The 20,158-nt window shown below is 42.1% G+C and overlaps 1 protein-coding gene across 1 annotated transcript in view; it reads left to right on the forward strand.

Moving 5' to 3' along the window:
* The first annotated feature begins 9,469 nt into the window (after positions 1–9,469).
* The window catches only part of ATP8B4 (ATPase phospholipid transporting 8B4 (putative)), a 214,210-nt gene continuing 203,521 nt past the window's right edge, over positions 9,470–20,158 (forward strand). Inside the window, exon 1 of the mRNA XM_015242742.3 lies at positions 9,470–9,581. The gene's annotated coding sequence lies outside the window, so the exon portion shown is untranslated. The remainder of the gene's footprint in view (positions 9,582–20,158) is intronic.

Raw genomic sequence — 20,158 nt, forward strand, 5'->3', positions numbered from 1 at the left:
TTAAAGATTAAATTATAAGATATTGGGGTGCTGCTCTCTTTCTTTACCTTATTGTAATGAACTAGAGTTAATATTTCTAGCACATTAGTGGGGAATTAGGCACCTCTAGGCTCTTGGGGATGCATAGATTCACACCAGCTCCAGTATGGAATAAAAGAAGGCCTCATACAACAACAGAGATAGGTTAGGCACATAGATTCTAGAACCAGACTGTCAGGTTTAAATTCCAGTTCTGACTCGTAGCTTTGCAGCCTCATGCAAGTTCCTTAATATCTCTTTCTCCAATTCCTTATCTGCAAAAAGGCTTACCTCAGAGGATTGTTGTAGGAAAGAACTGAGTTTCTATGTGTCAGGCACTTAGAACATAGTGAGCACTGCATAGCTAATGAGTTCTTACCTATCAGTATTACTATGGAATGTTAGATTTAGGATGGTTGCTTAGATATTATAGTCTGAGACACTTACAGATGAAATTGAGACCCAGAGAGGTTGAGTGACTTATATGAGATCATCTAGCTTCTCATCAAGGCTTAGGAAATCTCATCACAGGATCCTAGATTCCTATATTCTGTGCTAGGTCCCATGCTATGTGTAAGACATTGAGTTGCCACCCTCAGGTGTTGGAGGCCTGGACAAGTGGACAGGTGGAGAGTGTAGCAAGGCAGATGCCGTGATGGGGAAGTGCAGCATCTTATGGGGGCTCAGAGGAGCTCCAGATTTCCTAGGACCTTTGAGTGTCCTCCTCTCCAAGATGGTCTAAGTAAATGGAGGACTCATTTTACTCTGTAACAGTGAAGGAAGTAGGAGCCTTGGATTCATGCTGGGTCCTCTGGATTCTCTTTACACAAGGAAATCTCTTCATCTTGACCCAGGCCTTGCCTTTCAACAGCCACGAGGAGGCAGGAATATGGTCTTAAGTTTCTGAAGCCACTTTCCTCCTTCAGCGCTCTCCTATGGCTCTGGTCTTGCTGGATTTGATGCCTCGGTGGACAAGGTCACCCTTTCGAGTTGGAGGAAATGGGTCACTGAGCCAGATTTCCCAGGTGCCTCTATATCTCTGAAAGCTTAGGCTCAAGCTTGGAAAAACCAGGACTTTGGTGACTGCCCCCCCTTGTTCTCCTCCCTCCAGTCTCTGGTATGCCTTAACCCCATGTCTCATTCTTCTTTTCTGGAAATAGATTCATGCCTGCTTCCTTTGACAGACCAGATACAAAAGGAAACGTTGGCTTACCAATAAGGGGATTTATGAAAACACCTTCTTTACTGAAGGATGCCTAGGGACATGGGAGTGCACCGGAAGTAGCTTCATCGTCCACTCAGCCACTGCAGGCCCCAGGCCCTTAGACTGGAGCACATTCCACCTGAAGGTGGCTCAGCATTTGTGGGGATGTGTTCAGAAATAGAGTGATGCACACCTTGTCACTGTTCACCTGGAATTTAAATTTACACAAAGGAAGCCTTTGATGAGGTCTCTTCACCTCCACTAGATAGGGGACACCTTTAGGGGGCAGGATAACCCTGCAGCCACTTCGGACAGCTTTGTCTCCCTCTTGCCATCTTGAGTTTTCACCTCCTGCACCATGGCCCCCGTGCAGTCTTCCAGCTTCATAGTAGGGTGTGTTTCACTACACTCTATGATACAGCACAGTGAAGGCACCTTATGCAGGAACGAATGCATTCAGGTTGCTTTCCTCAGAGGTGGGGTGCCCAGGGCAGCACTTGAAGCCTTCAGGACTCAATTCCTGCCTAATCGTTGCCTGGATTCTGATCCACCAGGACCTAGTAATTACCTTTACTGATGTACTGAAGTGATGACTAACTTACTTCTGTCCTCCACACTCATGAATGCTGTAGGCTGTGTTTGTGCTCACCCAGGCCATTTGGAATGGAAGCCCAGGTAACAGTAGAGGGCTGCTGTTCTCTGAGGTGGGATGGGGTAGTAGCTGAGGAGAAGAGATAAAAACTGTCAGTGACACTTTCCTCTTGGGCTGTTAGCTCATGGAACTAACCAGCTCCTCCCTGCTCATCTGCTCATCTCTTAGGACTCAGCTTCACATGTTATCCTGAGGTTTTTCCCAGACACTTCCACACACACAAATAAGTTCTTCTCCGAAGTTCCAAAGCATTTTTGGGAAAGGGATGCCTCTCTTAATGTTTCTATTGTATTGTATCACAGGGGCTTATTGACAACTCAGTTCTCTTCCACTAGAAAGGTTCTTGCTAGGGCAGAGATCAGGTCTTGATTATCATAGGATCCCTAGTGTCTTGCCGAGAGGCTGGTACAGAATTGGGGCTTAAACAATGGTGATGAATATGTGAAATGCCCTAAATACAGTCCTGATTAAGAGCCTAAACTTTTTTGATCTTGGACCCTGCACTTTCCAAATGACATGCAAGGGGTAGGGATTGTTCACACCTATTGATGTGCAGGGCAGGCTAACTGGGTGAAGAGATGGAGGCAAGAGCTTCTTTAAAGCCATGTGTCTCAGATTGCTGGATGACAGCCTGCTAAAGAGAAAGTGGGGCTGGAGTGAGTGTTAAAAGATCTCAAGTGTCTGGCTACTCCTGTGTCTCGAAGGTTCTGAGATGGCAAGAACCACTGGAACCCTGAAACTGTTCCAGATTGAGTTCCTTCCAGATTGACTCCTCCTTTCTGGCAAATAAATGCCACCTATTATTATAGTGGCTTATGACATCAGTCTATAAAAAACATGGAGGCCAGAATATCTCCTGGGCACTTCTTATGTGCAAAGAGGATACTGTGCTTCCCTGATAGCAAGAGATACATCATCTTGGGGAGTGTTTCTCTCACTGGTGCCAGCAGTATTCCAGGATACAGTTTTGGCTATGGAGCATTCATCATTTGGAAGGCAGCTATACTCACCACTATACCATGAATGCACACTTTCATCATTTGGAAATAAACTGTTAGAATGACTTTTACAACTTAGGATGCCAGTTGTCTAGCTTGGGTTAGGCTGTCTGGTTTAGAGCTGGGTCATTTAGTTCTGGAACACATAGTTCAGAATGCACTTGAAAGGGTGAGTTAAATGCAGATCACCTGGTTTTGGTGAATGGGCTTGGAGAACAAAAAACTTTCTGGGTCCCACTGTTGTGGTTTTTGTCTGAGTGTCTGTAGTGAAAGAGAACCCTTGAGAGAAAGTCCAAACTGCTGGGAGGAGCTGGTCCCCAGTGGTAAATTTTAGCATCCAGGAATTTGGGTATCTTTTTTCAAAAAAACATACCAGCTTAATTTTAGTCTAGTAGTGGATTTATATTATTTTTAGTTTACTTTCAATTCCTGACATTTTAATAGTAGAGCAGGAAATGCCTCTATTCCTAAATCTGGGTCCCCATTCAGGAAATAGAATGAAATGTCTTCCTTTTTGTGTTCTCTGATCTCCTCTTTGCTCTTTTTGTAAGTTAGTTGAGTAATAACTAAAACTCAACTTCAAGTTTTTTTTCAAGGGTGGAAAGTTCCACATAGGAAGTGGCACCATCAGCAATGGGTCAGCCATTGATGTTGGCCAATGTAAGGAAACCTACTTCCTTACACAAAAGGTTAACCAACCAACAGGAAGTAATCGGTGGGGAGGTTTGGGGAGGAGGAGTTGAGTTACATTCTCCTGGTGAACTTCAGCTCAACACACTATGGAAAGTCCCAGGCGATAAATTAAACTACAAGAGGTCAGAAAACTTCTTCTTTTTTGATATTAAAGACCATGAGAGTATGTATGATTTCGATGTTCGGTGAACCTGTTTCTGAATGGGAAATTCAGTAGGTTTCAGTCACTGGAAAGAAAAGGGCATGGTGGGGCAGGAAGAGTTTTAGTGTACCTCCGTCGCCTGCTGAAACTTGTCAGGAGCAGTGGTTTTCAAACAGTTCCCTGGGATGTAGGAAGAAAATATGAAAACTCGTATTTTTCCTTATTAATCTCAGTCTTTAAAATTGTCTTTTTCTTGTGCTGTTTTATAGTGTATTGAAAGGAAATGCTAAAGAGAAGAGAAGATAGGGGGTTGTATCAGGAAGGTAAAAACTGGAGATGTAAAGGAGCTCAGAACTCAGAGGTCTTCTATTCTGATAAAGGAAATGTGGTAGCCATTTGGGAGGATTCTGGGGAGAAAGGAGGGACATTGACCTTTGCTGGACAATGACTATGTGACAGGTGCTGGCTTATGTGTTATTTATTCCTGTCTGTCACTGCATATGCCATTTACACGTGCACTCATTCTTTTCTTCATTTATTATCCATTTAGTGACTCTCTCATTTGCTCTTCACAAAGAGCTTAAGAAGGTTTTAGTTTTCCTTGTTTTACAACAAGGAAGCTAACATTTAAGGCAGTTAGGGATTTGCATAACACAGTGTAGTTCATACTTCAGCAATCCTCATGTCTTACTGTGCGGGCTTATGGCATGGACTGCAGGGCTTCTCTCGAAGAGATGCTGCTTTGATAGGTTCGAGGTGGCTTCTAGTCTGCTCACAGCAAGTGGGTTGTTTGTATAATCAGGGAATACTTTGTTTTGATTTTCTTTCCTTTTTTTTTTGTGTATGTCCAAAATGTAATTTTAGGCCAGAGATACTTCTCTGTCATTCAGGTTTACACCAAGTCCTGGTTTGACATTTCAGGCAGCTGAATCTTCCTTTCTAGGCATTAAAGAAGCAAGCAAGCCAACCAACAAAAACGCCTAAAAACTCTTTTAATGCCAAAATTCCAGGGAATCGATTGACTCTTAGCCCATTTCCTTGGGATGAGATTTTAATTGACACACAGTGACTGAATCTGCTGTTAGGTGGTTCCTTTCTCAGTAGCAGAACCTGTTCTTTCCTTCCTTGTAGAATCCTCTCATCTGCGTGTCTGACCCCTCCCAGCACGTGACAAGAGTGCCGAGAGCAGAAATCACATTTCATTCATCTTCCTATGCTTCACACAGTGCGCGGCAGAGTGCCTGCATTTGTTGAATGAATATATGTTCGTTAAATCCATTTCTTCCAACTACAGATTTCAAACGGTAGATCAGGGGCATTCCACTAGCTATATAGGTGATTAACCTGTTTACTTAAAAGAGTAGTTCTTTGGCTTTCATAGCTGTTTGATAGTAAAGCTAGCATAGTCACACATTCTAAAAAATATAATGCTATTTATTCTGGTCAGAAAAGCTGTGTGGTTTCAGATTCTTAAGTAAAAGAATTTCCATCTCTTCCTTGTGATGAAATGTGTGTGAAGTTGGAGGACCAGGTAAGAGGGTGAGTAAATTAGGAAAAACTTTTCTCTCAAATGCTCAGCTATTTAATCAAAATTCCTTTAGCGTAATTCACTGGATTATTGTTGCAGACAAAGTGAGAGCATTGAGAAAGCTCTTTGGAAACTCTGGGTTACAGATATGAGGGACATTTGTAAAAAGTGAGGTTTTAAAGCAAAATAAGGACTTTTAAAAACACAGGACTTCTGGTGTTCTGACAATGCACATGTTGCCTAATGAGGAATAAAACCCTCCAGGTAATATTATCTAATGAGAGTAACATAATATTTACTGTTTTAATTATTTTAAGAATACAGTTCAGTGGCATGAAATGCATTCAGAATGCTGTGTAACCATCACTGCTGTCCATCCCCAGAATTTTTTCGTCATCCTAATCTGAAACTCGACCCAGTGAAAAATAACTTCTCATCCCCTCCTTCCCCCAGCCCCTGGTGACTTATTGCTTGCCTGTTCTAGGTACATCATGTAAGTGGAATCATTGTATGATGTGTATTTTTGTATCTGGCTTATTTCACTTAGCGTACATTTTCAAGATTGACTTGTATTGTAGCAGGTATCAGAGTTTCATTCTTTTTTGCAGATGAGTAATATTCCATTGTATATGTATACCACATTTTGTTTATCTGTTATCCATGGATGGACACTTGGGTTGTTTCTACCTTTTGGCTGTTGTAAATAATGCTGCCGTGAACATTGGTGTACAAGTATCTCTTTGAATCCCTGCCTTTAGTTCTTTTGGTTAGGTACCTTGGAGAGGGAAAAAGCAGACCTTTTAAACCCTTATTTTTGCCTGTGCCTTTGTGCACAGAGATACTTTTTTTTTTTTTTTGGTTATCCAGAGCATGTTCATGCCCTAAAGTGAGCATTGCTTTCTTCACCTTCAGTGTGCTGTAGGCCTCGGTCCTTTCCCCAGCCTCCTCCTCCTCCCCTGAATTCAGTAGTTCAAGATGCAGCAATGAAAGATTCTGGAATCTGGCTTTAACTGCTATGTGCCTGTGTTGAGGTCTATTTAAATTAGGCCTAGTCATTGGCACTACTTTGAGGACTGACAAGGTGAGCTATAAGAAATTAAGTTGAGGGCAGAATATAAAGGTTAACTTAATAGAAATGGAAAAGTGTCATGAGAGCTCAGCTTTAATTCAATTATAAATAACTATCTGCTGGACATTGTTGAAATACAACAGAGAAAGAGACCAGAGCTGTCATGCTAGAGGAGGTGCATGCATACGTAGTCAACAGTGAATAGCTGTACAACATGTTATTACCACTCATTTGTTTACTCAGCATTCATCAAGCACCTACTAAGCACTGTTCTAGGCTCTGGATATACATCAGTGAACCAGCCAAAGTCCTTGCTCTCCTGAAGCTGAACTTCTGGAGGGGGAAACTGGACAATAAACAAGAAAATACACAGTGTGATGGCTGTGTATTTTTCCTGTGGAGAAAAATAAAGGAAAATAAGGGGTAGAGAGTGATAGGGCTGGGTGTGTTTTAGGCGGGCTGACCAGGGCAGGCTTCTCGGAGTCAGTGACTTTGAGCACAGATCTGAATGAAAGGAGGGAGAGAGTCAAGGTGATACGTGGGTGACAAGAGAGCTTGGCAAAGGAATAGCTGCAACTACTGGAATCTTATATTCCAGAGATGGATAAAGAGCTTTGGGACTTAAATTGATGGGACAAATAAATAAGTACATAATCCCATGGCACTGTAAAGTTATTTTTTACTTAAACACTCAAACATTGTTTGCAAGAGAATATTCAATGGCAAGGTAATTGCATTTCAGAAAAAATGAATATTTCAAAATGATAAAGAATCAGTGCCAGGAATTAGGAATCAATCTCTCTCTCTCTCTCTCACACACACACACACACACACGTGTGTGTGTGCTTGCATTATGAGTGTGTGCGTGTGTGCTTGCATTATGAGAGCTTCTATGCATGTGATCTTGTCCTTTAAGGACAGATTGAGAAGTCAGAGGATGAAGGGAAAGGTCTCCCAAAAGGAGAGGATGACCTGAGCAGAGATGCCGAGGTAGGGATGTGCAGTTGATGTTTAGGTAATGAAGACGGGTCCCCATGGACTAGGGCAGAGGATCCAGCTTGGAGATTATAGGAATAACTTTGGAAAGATCAATGGAAGACCAAGAGGAAAAAGAGAGCTCTATGCTTTCTTATTTTTTAAGTTGCTTTGTGACTCTTTAATTTATCAGATGATGGGGAGAAAGAATCATCACTTACTCCTCAGACTGTATGCTGCTAGTGGTGGTGACTGTAGATATCAAGATGCTCCCTGTCAACAAAAACACTGTCTCTTAAGAGCTGCATTTTCATTGGTTGGCATGCAAGCTGACTGTGAAAGATTTAAGCAGTACTAAAGGGTAAGAACCAAAGAAACATTTCCCCCAGTGCCCACCAGCCCTCCACCCCCATACCACTCTTTGGAGGCAGTTGTTAATTATTTCTTCTTGCTTAGCCTTCCTGTTATTCATTCAGTCAACAAATACTTATTGAATGCCTGTTATGGACACTGGGGATACAACAGTGAACAAAAGTCCCTGTTCTCAAGGATTTTAGTGGGAGGAGACAGTAAACATCAAACACATTTGAAATGTTTTTACCAAATGGAATTACCCTATACATACTGCTTTGCAACTTGCTCTTTTCACTTGACAGTACGTCTTGGACATCTTTCCATGTCCTACCTTTCTCAGTGATAACTAATATTTACTGAGCATCTACCATGCTCCAGGCACTGTCTCAGCAATCCTCTATAAGTGCTCTAATTATCACCTTTTTACAGATGAGGAACTGAGGCCCAAAGGGGTTAGGGAACTTTCTCAATTACCTGGCCAGTCACTGGTGGAGCCAGATCCGAACCCAGGCGATCTGATCCTTCACTGCAGCTCTACCCCCACCTGATGGCTGGCTAGTACTCCTTTGTATGATGTACCTTTACATACTTAGCCAGTCGCCTGTATATTTAAGTCATTTTTAGTTTGATGCTATCAGAGTGCAATAATAAATATTTTTACAGATATGTTTGCACATATTTGTGATCAGTTGTAAGGTAAATTCCTAAGAGATGGAAACATATACTTTAAAAATATTTTATCAATTTCTGTTCTAACAATGTCAGAGAAGGTGCAGATTTCCTTAAACGTTCTTCAGCAAAGGGAATTACCAGACTTAGAATAGTGTTAGTATAATAGATTAAGTATAGCCTCTCTACCACTTTTTAAATTTTTAAAAAATTTAAACTTTTTTCATTATAAATATTAAAAAAAAAGATTGCTTTCTCATTTAGACTGTTCTTGGTTTTTTTTTTTAAATCATGCAAGGAAGAGGGCCATTACTCTTGTTTCAAGAAATCCACCCTTTCTTGTGACTGTGGAGCCCTGGCAGGGAAAGGCCCTCCTTTTTCTCTGATCCAGCTGTCTGTGGAAACCTGAGGGCTCAGTACCATGGTGTTTTAGGAGAGTGGAGATGACAATGCACAGAGAATTAGCTTGCTCTGGTTAGAAAGACATGACTAAAACATACTTGGTTTCAGTATTTCATTGCAGATCTGATGCAACATCTGGAAAATCCATAAATGGCTTTAGATGTATTTAAAAGGAGCCATAATCCTTTCTTTTAAAAATAGGCATAAACCAAAATATTTTGTTCTCATCTAATCCCATCTTAAAACCCAGAAGCCTCTCAAAGTCTAAACTATAAAGTTTAAATCCACTTCCTGTGTGCATTTGTTCTTCAGCATCCTTAGGGTTAATTATTTGCTTCCTCTGAGCTGAAGTTAAGGATGTTGGGAAAGAAGAAGTGTCATGGCTCTGCCTATTACATGTTGCTTGAGTGTGCTTAGCTTTCGTCTGTCAGAGTTGAACTCTCCGTGTAATGATAAAAAAAAATTGACATACTAATTCCTTCATCTCTGGGAAAAACAGGTGGGAACTCCAAAGATGTTTACTTATCTCCCTCAGTGGAAGGCTGATAAAAGTTTGGTAGGAGAAAGCGGTAGCTGATGACCCCTTGCGTTGTCCGCTTCCATCCTTCTGAACTCTTGGTTCCCACAGAAGAAGCCATCCTGCCAAAGCCAGCCTCTAGGGAGCTTACTTTTATTTCCCTAAGATTAACCAGTTCCGCCCTGGTTGCAACAGCAGGCAACTATGGAAGGAGAGGCTCTTCTGGGCTCTTAGTATTTTTCCGAGGACCGTTTTCCCCTCCTAATTCCTCACTGGTAGTGAAGCTGCTTGCCTGCAACGCCTTCCTCTTTTCTGATGAGATGCTGATTCTGATCTGCCATCTAGCAGCTTCCGGTAGTGGTAAGTGGTCAAGTGTTTTTCCTGGAGTTGATCGCAGGTTTTGAAGAATGTCCCCTGAGACCTAGTTTGTTTTCTATGTAATTACTAGAGCTTTCAGAATAGCCGTGCTTTTCTCATTGTTCTCATTGATACGGTCACGGAATGGGTACCTGTCTGATCTTGCTGCACTGCTGGGAAATCTCCCTTTTAGAGGAGAGAGTTAGGTCCAGGCTGAGGTGAGTCTGGGAAGCATTCACAGGTTGGTGGGACCAAGAGGAGAGTTAGTGCTGGGCTGTTTGGGGCTTTCTGTTTCTCTTTCCCAGGTTGCTGTTTTGTTTTGCTGTTTTTGTCTTCTGTGTGGTTGACGTTCAGCAAGAAGTCTTTATTATTTTCCTTTTATCAAAAAATAATTTGGGAAAAGTTAATTGGACGTGGGAAATAGGAGTTTTTTTTCCTTTGAAGTTCAAATTTTTATTGTTAGCAATCGCCTATTACATGGCCAATGGGAGTGGCGTCAGTGTCCATTTCTTGGTTTGTAGGTACTTGTCATTTCCTTTGATAACAGTATGTTTTAGTTTTTTCCAGGGGGTTTGTATCTGCTACACCTATTCGAGATATTATTTGTTTTATGATCAATTCATGCTTTGGACATGAACAGTTTGTCACTAAACTCTCCTTCTGAGGCTTGGGGGTATGTTTTTTAGTGCTGAGATTTGTCTGAACAGAAAAATGGATTCTTGTACCTGTTTTGTTGATAGACATGAGAGAGTCTCAGGTTCCTGGTTAACAATGAGCTGTTTTGAAGAAAAAGCAGACTAGTGAGAGTCACTAATTGGAGGCTGAAGGCTGATTAGAAAGGAAATGAGGAAATACAGTGTTGTGTGTGGGGATACCAACACCTGTGTCCAGGAACTGTCACCTTTGCTCTGGTGGTGTTCCCTGCTAGCCTTTACTGCAGAATGTGAATTCAGAGACAGTTTTGTATCCATATTTATTTATCTTGTGTTTTTATGTTGTTTCATCATGCATGCATCTTTAAAAATGAGGGACCAAGTGATTTTTTTGTGCCCCTGGAGGATTTTTTTTGTGCTCGGGAGGATTTTATTTTGTTCTTACATGGTAAATTGGACATTTTCACTTAGTAGGAAAAAAAAACTTAACCTATTGTTCCAAAGTAAAACAGAAATTGTAGCTCTTCTTGAAATTAAACTTCTTTATTTATGTATTCTAGGTACTTGCATGGCACATACAAGAACCATATGCTAGTATTTGTTTTCAGGATTTCTCATGAAGTGATGTTAAAGAAAATGGGAACCTCCAAATGTTCCACAATTGTAGCACATGCCAACAGTGTTACTTGACTTCTTAGCAATAGTAAATATTTTCTAAATATTAACAAATAAAAGTCTGATTAAACATTAAATATAAATATTTAATATTGATCATTGTATTTTTGGGAACACATTCCTTCCTTGATTTAAGCCTGCCTTTTTTTCCTCTCTCCTCTTCTTCATTCAGTGCCAGTTTGTTGAGCACCTTGCCTACCCCATGCCAGGCTCTGTACTAGACACCCAGAGAAAGGGCATGCAGTGGGAAGGCCACAGCACTTATTTTCAATACATCTTTCTCTGGCCTTTCTTTTGAGGTTGAGTGTTCCCTCGGACTCTCTGTCCTTGTCCTCTCACTGACTCATCCTCACCCGCTGTCTTCTCCTCGCTTCTCTGTATTCTTGTTCTTCCTGAGTGAGATCATTCATTCCCCATGACTTCAGTGCTTCCTTATATGTTCATGATTCCATGTCTACAAATCTGTCTTTTCTCTTTCATACTGAGGATATTCTCAGTGATCAAGAGGTATTTCAAGTTGAAAGTGTTCAAACTGAATTCATTATTCTCCCAACCCAGTTCTTGCTCCTGCTCCTTCTCCTCCTTCTCCCTTCGGTGCTGTATTTGTCATTTTAGTTAATGGCACCTCTGTCCTCTCATTGTCCTGAGCCAAAAACCTGGAAATTATCCCAGATTCCTCCTTGTTTGGCACTCCAGCATGTGGACCATCTGTAAACTTTGTCAATTCCAACCACAGAAATGTTTCTAGAATCCAGCTGCACTTCCCTGTTGTCATTGCTCCCACTCTTTCCATGCCAGTCCTTGCTGTGAGAGTAAAGCCATCCTAAAAACTCTGATAGCATGCACCTGCATGGAGAGACTCAAGGGAGCAGTGATAATGGACAAGGGGGCCTGGATTCCAATCACACTGTTCTTTCTGCAGGGAGACCTCTTGTGCCTCCCCATTACCTGAAGACCACCCATAGGATCCTGACCATAGCAATGCTCTGAGTCACCTCATCTATCAAATGGGGATAATGGCAGTCCCTGCCCATAGAGTTTTGGTGACAGTTAAGTGAGATTAATTCATGACAGTGCTTAGCACAAGGCTAAGTACCCAGTGAATGGAAGCGATGATGATGACAGTGATGAAAATGATAACTTCTTTCAGAATCCATCTCTTACCTAGCTTGCCAGCCCCATGTCACACCACACTCCTCCATGCCCCCTGTAGTCTGGTTGCCATGACTCTCACTACTTCCCTTCACAACACTTGGTCTTTCCATATGCTGTTCCCTTTGCCTGTTCTTGCCTCATTTTATTGAGCAGACTCTTCTTTTCAAAAGGACCTGATTTGGAATCACCATCTGTGAGGTCTTTGCTGACTCTGCAAGACAGCCTTGGTGGCCCCCTTCCCTCTGCCTCCATAGTTCTCAGCTCCTCCTTCTGTCATAGTCCTGCATTTGCCATTCTAATGACCTTTCTATGTGTTTGTTTCCATCTACCCCAGACCCTGGGCTTTTGAAGGACAGAGACGGGGCCTAATGATCCTTGCCTCTCTCTCCGCAACCTAGGTTTGACATAGAATAGGCATCTGATTCCATTGCACATCAGTTGGGATGCTCTCAAATTTAATAAGAGATTTACTACTTATGCAGAGTCCAAAACACATTTAAGAAAAATGAAGTGAATAATAGCTTTCATTTCTTGAATATTAACTTTGTAGCAGAAGGCACTGTGCTAATTTTTTTTTTTTCAGGCAAGACCTCATTTAGTTTGTTGAACGATCCTATGAGTTACCCTGATTGTCCCTATTTATAGATGAGAAAACCAGGGCTTAGAAGGGAGGGGAACTTACTGCAGTACAGAGCTAACAGACCTGGCCCTCTGACTCCAGCGCTGGTGGAAGAAGAGGGAAGTGAGAAGGGGAAGGAAGATGACCAAACCAGGAGAGGCATGTTTGGTGGGAGAGGACAGGGTAGGGACAAGGAGGGTGAAAATGCACATGAGAGGCAGCGAGAGCAGGCGAGGAAAGGAAGAGAAAGGATAGAAAAGGAGACCAGGAGACGAAGCTGGAAAGAAGCAGGGGATAAACAAGAGGAGGAAGGGAAGCAGGATTCCCACCACTTTAGGATTTTGTGGCTGGGTAACAGCTGTGTGCCTAGCACAGTATAAACAGACTTCACTGTTGACATGACAACTCACAACAACATCAGTCTGATGTACTTTATTCGGGAAATGGAATAATTTATTGCTGAGGCATGGTAATTAGGTATAATTGGTAGGCAGTTTATACGTTTGGCTGCACTAACCCTCACTTTGGCAAACACACACACAGACTGGCTTTAATTTTTAAAATTTTAATTCTATTTTTGCTCAGTATATACAATCTGTAAGCACTATGGCTTTTGGCAGCTGTCACTGACACCAAATACGATTAAAAAATTATCTGTAGCTCCCACTCTCACATCACACTCAAAGCTACGCACATGCAGGACCGAGGCCTAGGCTTATTCCTTACCTTATCCATCACTGGTCTCACCTCCCAAGGCTGAGATTTCCCTGCTGCACCAGGATCTCCCTTCTCTGGAGTCTTAGAGCTGTGCTTCAGCTCCCCTTGCCCCACCCCGTCCCTCGGAGGCCTGGCACATAGGTAGGGTTGCCAGCAGATATGCCTGCAAGGTCACCCTGTCCAGGGATGGGAGGATTCTCTGAGGCTTTGCTTTTCAGCCTCTGGGAACCTAGAAGCAGAGTGAAGAAAGGGGCAGGGGCAGGACCGGAGAGGATGAAGGGCAACACGCAGACAGAAGTGGCCAATTCCCTAATCCTGCCATCCCATGTCCCATCCTTGGCCCCCACCAGTGCTTAGTCAGATGGATGCTTCAAGGTTCACCTAGACGCGGCCTGACACTGGTCTCCCAGGAAGCCCTCCTCCCCTCCAGTCTGGAGGGGTCAGGCCTCAGAAAGGAGGTGGATTGGGTTGGGAAGTAAGTGCCTTAGTGAGAAATAGGAAGGAAAGTTGGGGAAACAGGAAAGGAAACTGAGAATTTGGAAGAGGAGAAAAGGGGAGGAAGTAAGTAGGAGGAGAGAAGACAGACTGCGGGAGGGGGAGGGAATCACATTATTATGGAGTGAACTGTATTTACAACAGCCCTGGGAGGAAGTCATTATTACCTGTATTTTGCAGATTGAGTCTTAGGAAGGGTAAGTGACTTGGTGAAAGTCACACTAGATAGAAAGTAACTGAGCTGAGATTGGGATCTGTTATCCTACAAGTCTCTCCTGTATGGTACAATTCTCCAAAGGGGAGAGGAGGCAGAGCTGGGAAAGAGGAAGGCAAGCAGAACAGAACAGACTGAGGAATAGAAGGGGTGAGGTGCAGGAGGGCTGAGGGCTGGGCCTGGGCTCCTTGCAGCTATATGGGTTTTCCCTGCTTGGTCCCTCTTGTCCCTGAGTCCTGAGAACGGGAGAGCACCCACTCAAAGGAAGTAGGGGATCCCCCAGTGGGGACACTCCAGTCCCTCCCTTGACCTGAGATGAAGCCAGGCAGAGAGCGCTCCCCAGGCACCACTCTGGGCAAGTCAGGGGGCCGCCAGGAATCTGCCTGCGCTGCTCTCCTGGATTCAACTGCTCCTCCTGTCTCTTCCCCACCTGCCCTGGCCACTACCTTTCCCGTTTCTTTCCCAGTCTGCTCTGATTCCTTTGCCTTTCTGTCACTCTTCCTCATAATTTCAATCTTTCTTCCCATTGGTTCTGCCCTCTCATTTTACTCCGCTGTAAACACATTTTCTCTTGAGAGTCTCTTTACTCATTCACACTTACCTCCTTTATTTTACTGCAGATGTCTTAAAGAAGTTACACTCACTGTCCTCATTTCATTCTAACGTTTATGACATTTTGACAGAGAAAGTTAGAGGACTACCATCAAGATAACTAACAGCTAATGAACCCTTTCATAGTATTGTGTGTCCCTGTTCCCCAACAGCCCATCCAGGTACTTTCTGAGGGTTACAGAGCTTACTCGCCCTGGATTCTGTAATGTTAGTGGAAAAAGCAGGAATCCAAGATCAGGTTGACTACAGAGGACAAGCTTACAGCCACCACATCCTGCTGCCCCCTGGGCAGATCAGCAGGCTCTTCCATTGGTGGCCTCTTGGTGAATTTTTTATGGCTGGAGTGGGTCATTTGTCCAGTTGTTGGCCCATAATTTAACAGCATACCAAAAACAGATCTCTTTCTGGGACGAACTAGTATTAGCTCAGCAGACTGATGATGTAGAGTAAGATGAACGAGAACTCATTAATTAAAAATACACAGTATAACTGTCAGGAGGACCAGAGTGTTCACTTTAGCATGCAAGACTGGTGTTTTCTATCCCTGTAGGCAGATTTCTGTGGGAAAGCAAATTATCATCAGCAGGTTGCTTGGTGATCATGGAATTGGAGCAGGGGGAATTAGCTATAATAACTTGATTGTTGAATGGCCTCCAACATTAAAGAGAATCTCCGTTTTAATCCTTTGCTTTTTAAAGTGTTAAGTCACCTGCACCCAGGCGCTCATTTTCACTATAAGTAGAAATTTCCTGGAGGAATCATAATATGGCCAGCATGCCCTCTTCTGCACACGGCTGCTTAAGTAGCATTTCCAAATCGGATGTCTTGTTATCACCCTCAGTCTCTATAGGTGTGTGAGACCAATTCCATATTTTCCCTGAACACACTGGAGTTTTGACTTTGCCACTTTCCCCATTAGAAGAATTATTTTCTGTGATCAAGATTCAAAACCTGAACTTGAAATGTAAAAAACCCAAGTTCTTCATGCAGGCATCACTTTCAATCTTTTCCCAAGAAGTACTCATTTAAATGAATTAATATACATAAAGCACTTCGCTATTATTTTGGTTAGCTTTCTCTCTCTTCCTGCGTTCTCCAGAGCTGTCTTACAAACCGCTCCCCCCACTCCCAAGACTTTCACCCAAGAAAACCACCATTTTAATCCCTCGTATAAGATGAAGGCAAGTGTAAGCTGAGACCTATTGATCTTCTGCTTTAGGGTAATTTCAAAAAAGGAGGAATGTTTTCATTTAAATAATGTTTGGTTCAGCACTTGCAAATGGTTGAATTTCAAAATCCTCCTTCTAGAGCTAGATTTCATTTCAACAAGTCCTTTTTTATCATCTGATTTTGTTGAGTCTGTTTTCTTAGACCTTCATTGATCCAAAAGTTCAATGAAAGATGGCTTTTTCTTTACTCTGACATCCTTTAGAGGTGGAGTGAATGTCAGCTGGGGTATTTTGGCGAATTGATCATATGCAACAATAAAAGGACTAAATTTGACTTCCTCAAAGTTACAGTAGAATCTGCTCCATTAGTATGAATCCTCCATTGAATATGCCTGGTTTGCTGCTGTTACAAGGGAAAGATTGGATTGAAGGAAACAGAGACTTGAAATGTTTAATTCATACAAGGGTAACGTACTATCACTCTGGATTAAATATGAAAGGATATTTTCTACAAAAGCAAAAATTGTTAAAATTAAAAAGGGATATATTTATTATCTTCAAAATAAAAGGTTTCAAAGACACTTTGGAAGGTGGTGTTAGAGAAATTAAAAGCAGTGGAGTATTGCTTTATGTTTAATTGTCTAGGAGCTTTTACAATGAAAACTGCTTGTAGAAAGATCTAAAATAAGAGAGGGAAGGAGTTACATGGATATTTTCTCTTTAGTTAGCTTTATAGTACACAAATATGTATTTAAATTCATCCTTTGTGCTGGCTGGCTGTTAGTACTAATCCCTCAAAGCAGTCTAGTAAAGCAATAAGGAGACAGAAGGAAAAGGTTGGCCAGTGGCCAGTACTCATAATAACTTCCTGAGAGATTGAATTTCTTTCTTCTGTCTACCTTCTCATTGCCATCTGTCAGAGTGTAGAGTCCGTTTTGCCATCTTGCTTAAAGAATCATTCTTCCTTTCACCTGCTCCAGGGACTCTGAGCCCTTGAAAACAAAACATGATTACTTAGTCTCCAGGGAGAGTTTTCAGGCCCTAACAAGTTGACTTAGAACTTGCTGATGAGCCTTAACCCTCTGGCCAGATGAGGCCACCAGATCCAGGTGTCATTGTCACAGAATCCATTCATCCTTTTCCATGTTGCCATTTGTTATCTGTTGTGGTGACTGTTGGAGCAAAGAATGTGCTTTATGGATTAAAAACCTAATTTTGTCCATGTTATTTCTCACAGAAAGATTTTTCCAAAAAAATCTTTATTGTGCATCTTCTTTTATAGTGCCTGCCCTTGCCCCTACTCCCCCAAGATTTGCAAATTTCCCCCCTCTTTCTTATGCTCTTCAGTTTGCCTGCAACACTCTTCCTGTTGTTAACCAAATACTTCTCATTCTTTGAGGTTCTTCCTAGGCTGGAGGTGGGGGTGTACAGGAAGAAGATGGGGAACAGCCAGAAGGAGGAAGCAGTCAAGAAAGCCACGATGGTCTCCAGCTTGGGAAGATCTAAGACATTCTCAAACTTGAAATAAAGAGACATGCCTTTTAGGATCTGGAAGCCCTTGCTCCATTCCTCATAGAAATTGAGAACATCAATGATTCTTTCATTTAGCAAATGTTTATTGAGCACTGCCATACCCCAGGCATACATTAGATACTGGAGATACAACTATGGACCAGACAGGTCAGCTCTCTGCCCTACTGGAGTTTGAAGACTAATGGGGAAACAGCTAGTATAATAGGCAAATACATTCTAGAATGACAGGGGCTCTAAAAAGGGAAGCTCTGGACTCTGGGAGCACATAGTAGGTACTCTTACCTCTAATTTGGGGGATCAGGGGAGGACTCCTAGAGGAAGTGATGTATGAGTTGATATTGAAAAGATGAGTATGAGTTAGTGAGGTGCAGGGATTGGCCGTAGGGCCAGATGGTTACAGGCAGAGGGAAGAGCATGTGATGATGGCCCTCAAATGGAAAGAAGCTGAGTTGAGTATTTCTGTAGTATAGACATGAGGGGGTGCAAGGAATAGGGGCAGTAAGGAGAGAGATGAGAAATCAGGCTAGAAAGATTAGCAGGGACCAGGTTGTGGAGGGTCCAAGGCACCATGTTAGAATTTGATCTTTCTTTCCTAAGGCCAGTGGGAGGTGATGGGAGGGTTTTAAGCAGGGGTGTGACTTGATGCCATTTAACTTTTATAAGGATGACTCTGGCTTCAGTGTGAACCCTAGTCTATAGGTGGCCAAGGCTGGAGCAGGGAACCTGTTAGGAGGAACGCAGGCGGAAGGGTTATTGGTCAGCAGGGTGTGTCTAGAGGCATCTACTGCCTAGGACTGGGGTTGTGGGAGCAGTGAGGAAGGGAAGGGGGAGGAGGGATTGTCTTAGGCAGCCCTGGTGGCAGTTGGTAGAAGGCATGGGAAGAGGAACAGAAGTGTTATTGATGGCTTATATTTGAAGACCTATTCCTGGTTCTAGCAGAGCCTGGCAGTAGTAACTCCTTCTTCTTGTTGGATTCATCAGTTTTAATGACTGGTTCCTGGGAAAGCAGTGGGTCCTATGAAGTGTTGCTGGACCTATTTTTCAGACACACTCTAGGAGTGGCTGTGCCTTCAGCAGGCTGTTGCTTTTCCTGGGGGTGGTAGGTGGAAACCCACAGATCTAGGGGCACAACAGGGAGACGTATCGATGGTTTCAGGCTTTTAAGACTCCAGAGGTTTGTGGTGGAGCAGTAGGTGTTGATGACTTTGCTCTGCATCCTCCTTTCTTGTAACTACTAAGCCATAAGCATTGCTCTTCCTCTTTTCTGATCTCCATATGACTGACCAGCTTCTTCTTTAGGTGTGTTTACTGCAGCTTGCTACACCACTTCTTTGAGCAGACACAAAAGTCATTTCTCTTTCTAACCTAAAGTGCATGCATTCAGTACCTCTGCCTACCCTGTCATGTGTTTGCGAAGGTGGCTGTGTTCTTTTCCAGTCTATTGAGTTTTAAATGTTGAAGTTACTTGTTTGCCCCTTTATTCATTCTAAACCTATGTTAGAGTTTATCATGTGAAGGAAATTAGACCACATGTAGAGAAAATATGAAAGGCAACAGTGACATTATTTATTTATTGCTAAATAATTCTGTTTTACTTTTCTCCCAGTTGTATTGAGATATAATTGACATATAGCACTGTATATGTTTAGGGTGTACAGCATGATGATTTGACCTGCATCATATTACCATGATAAGTTTACTGAACATCCGTCATCTCATATAGGATAAAAAAAAAAGTTTTCCTTGTGATGAGAACTCTTAGGATTTACTCTCTTAGCAACTTTCATGTAACACATAGCTGTTTTAATTTTATCAATCAAGTTGTACCTTACATCTCTAGTACTTTTTATCTTCTAACTAGAAGTTTGTTCATTTTAATCACCTTTATCCACTTCCTTCTCCCTCCACTCCTTGCCTCTGGTAATCACAAATTTGATCTCTTTTGTGCATTTGTTGCTTGTTTTTTGAAGTAAAATTGACGTACAACATTATGTTAGTTCCTGGTGCACAACATAGTGGCTCAGTATTTCTATACGTTTCAAAATGATCACCGTAGTAAGTCTAGTTACCATCTGTCACTGTACACAGGTATTACATTATTGTTGACATTTTCCCTCTGCTATACCTTTCATCCCCATGACTCATTTATTCTGCCACTGGAAGTTTGCATCTTTTTTTTTTTAACATTTTTTATTGATTTATAATCATTTTACAATGTTGTGACAAATTCCAGTGTAGAGCGTAATTTTTCAATTATACATGAACATATATATATTCATTGTCACATTTATTTCTCTGTGAGCTACCATAAGATCTTGTATGTGTTTCCCTGTGCTATACAGTATAATCTTGTTTATCTATTCTACAGTTTTGAAATCCCAGTCTATCCCTTCCCACCCTCCACCCCCTTGGCAACCACAAGTTTGTATTCTATGTCTATGAGTCTATTGCTATTTTGTATTTATGCTTTGTTTATTTGTTTGTTTGTTTAGATTCCACATATGAGCAATCTTATATGGTATTTTTCTTTCTTTCTGGCTTACTTCACTTATAATGACATTCTCCAGGAGCATCCATGTTGCTGCAAATGGTGTTATGTTGTCAGTTTTTATGGCTGAATAGTATTCCATTGTATAAATATACCACATCTTCTTTATCCAGTCATCTGTTGATGGACATTTAGGAAGTTTGCATCTTAATCTCCTGCAACTATTTCACTTATCCTCCCACCCACCTCC

This window comes from Vicugna pacos, chromosome 6 (genome assembly GCF_048564905.1).
Source record: "Vicugna pacos chromosome 6, VicPac4, whole genome shotgun sequence".
Lineage (NCBI taxonomy): Eukaryota > Metazoa > Chordata > Mammalia > Artiodactyla > Camelidae > Vicugna > Vicugna pacos.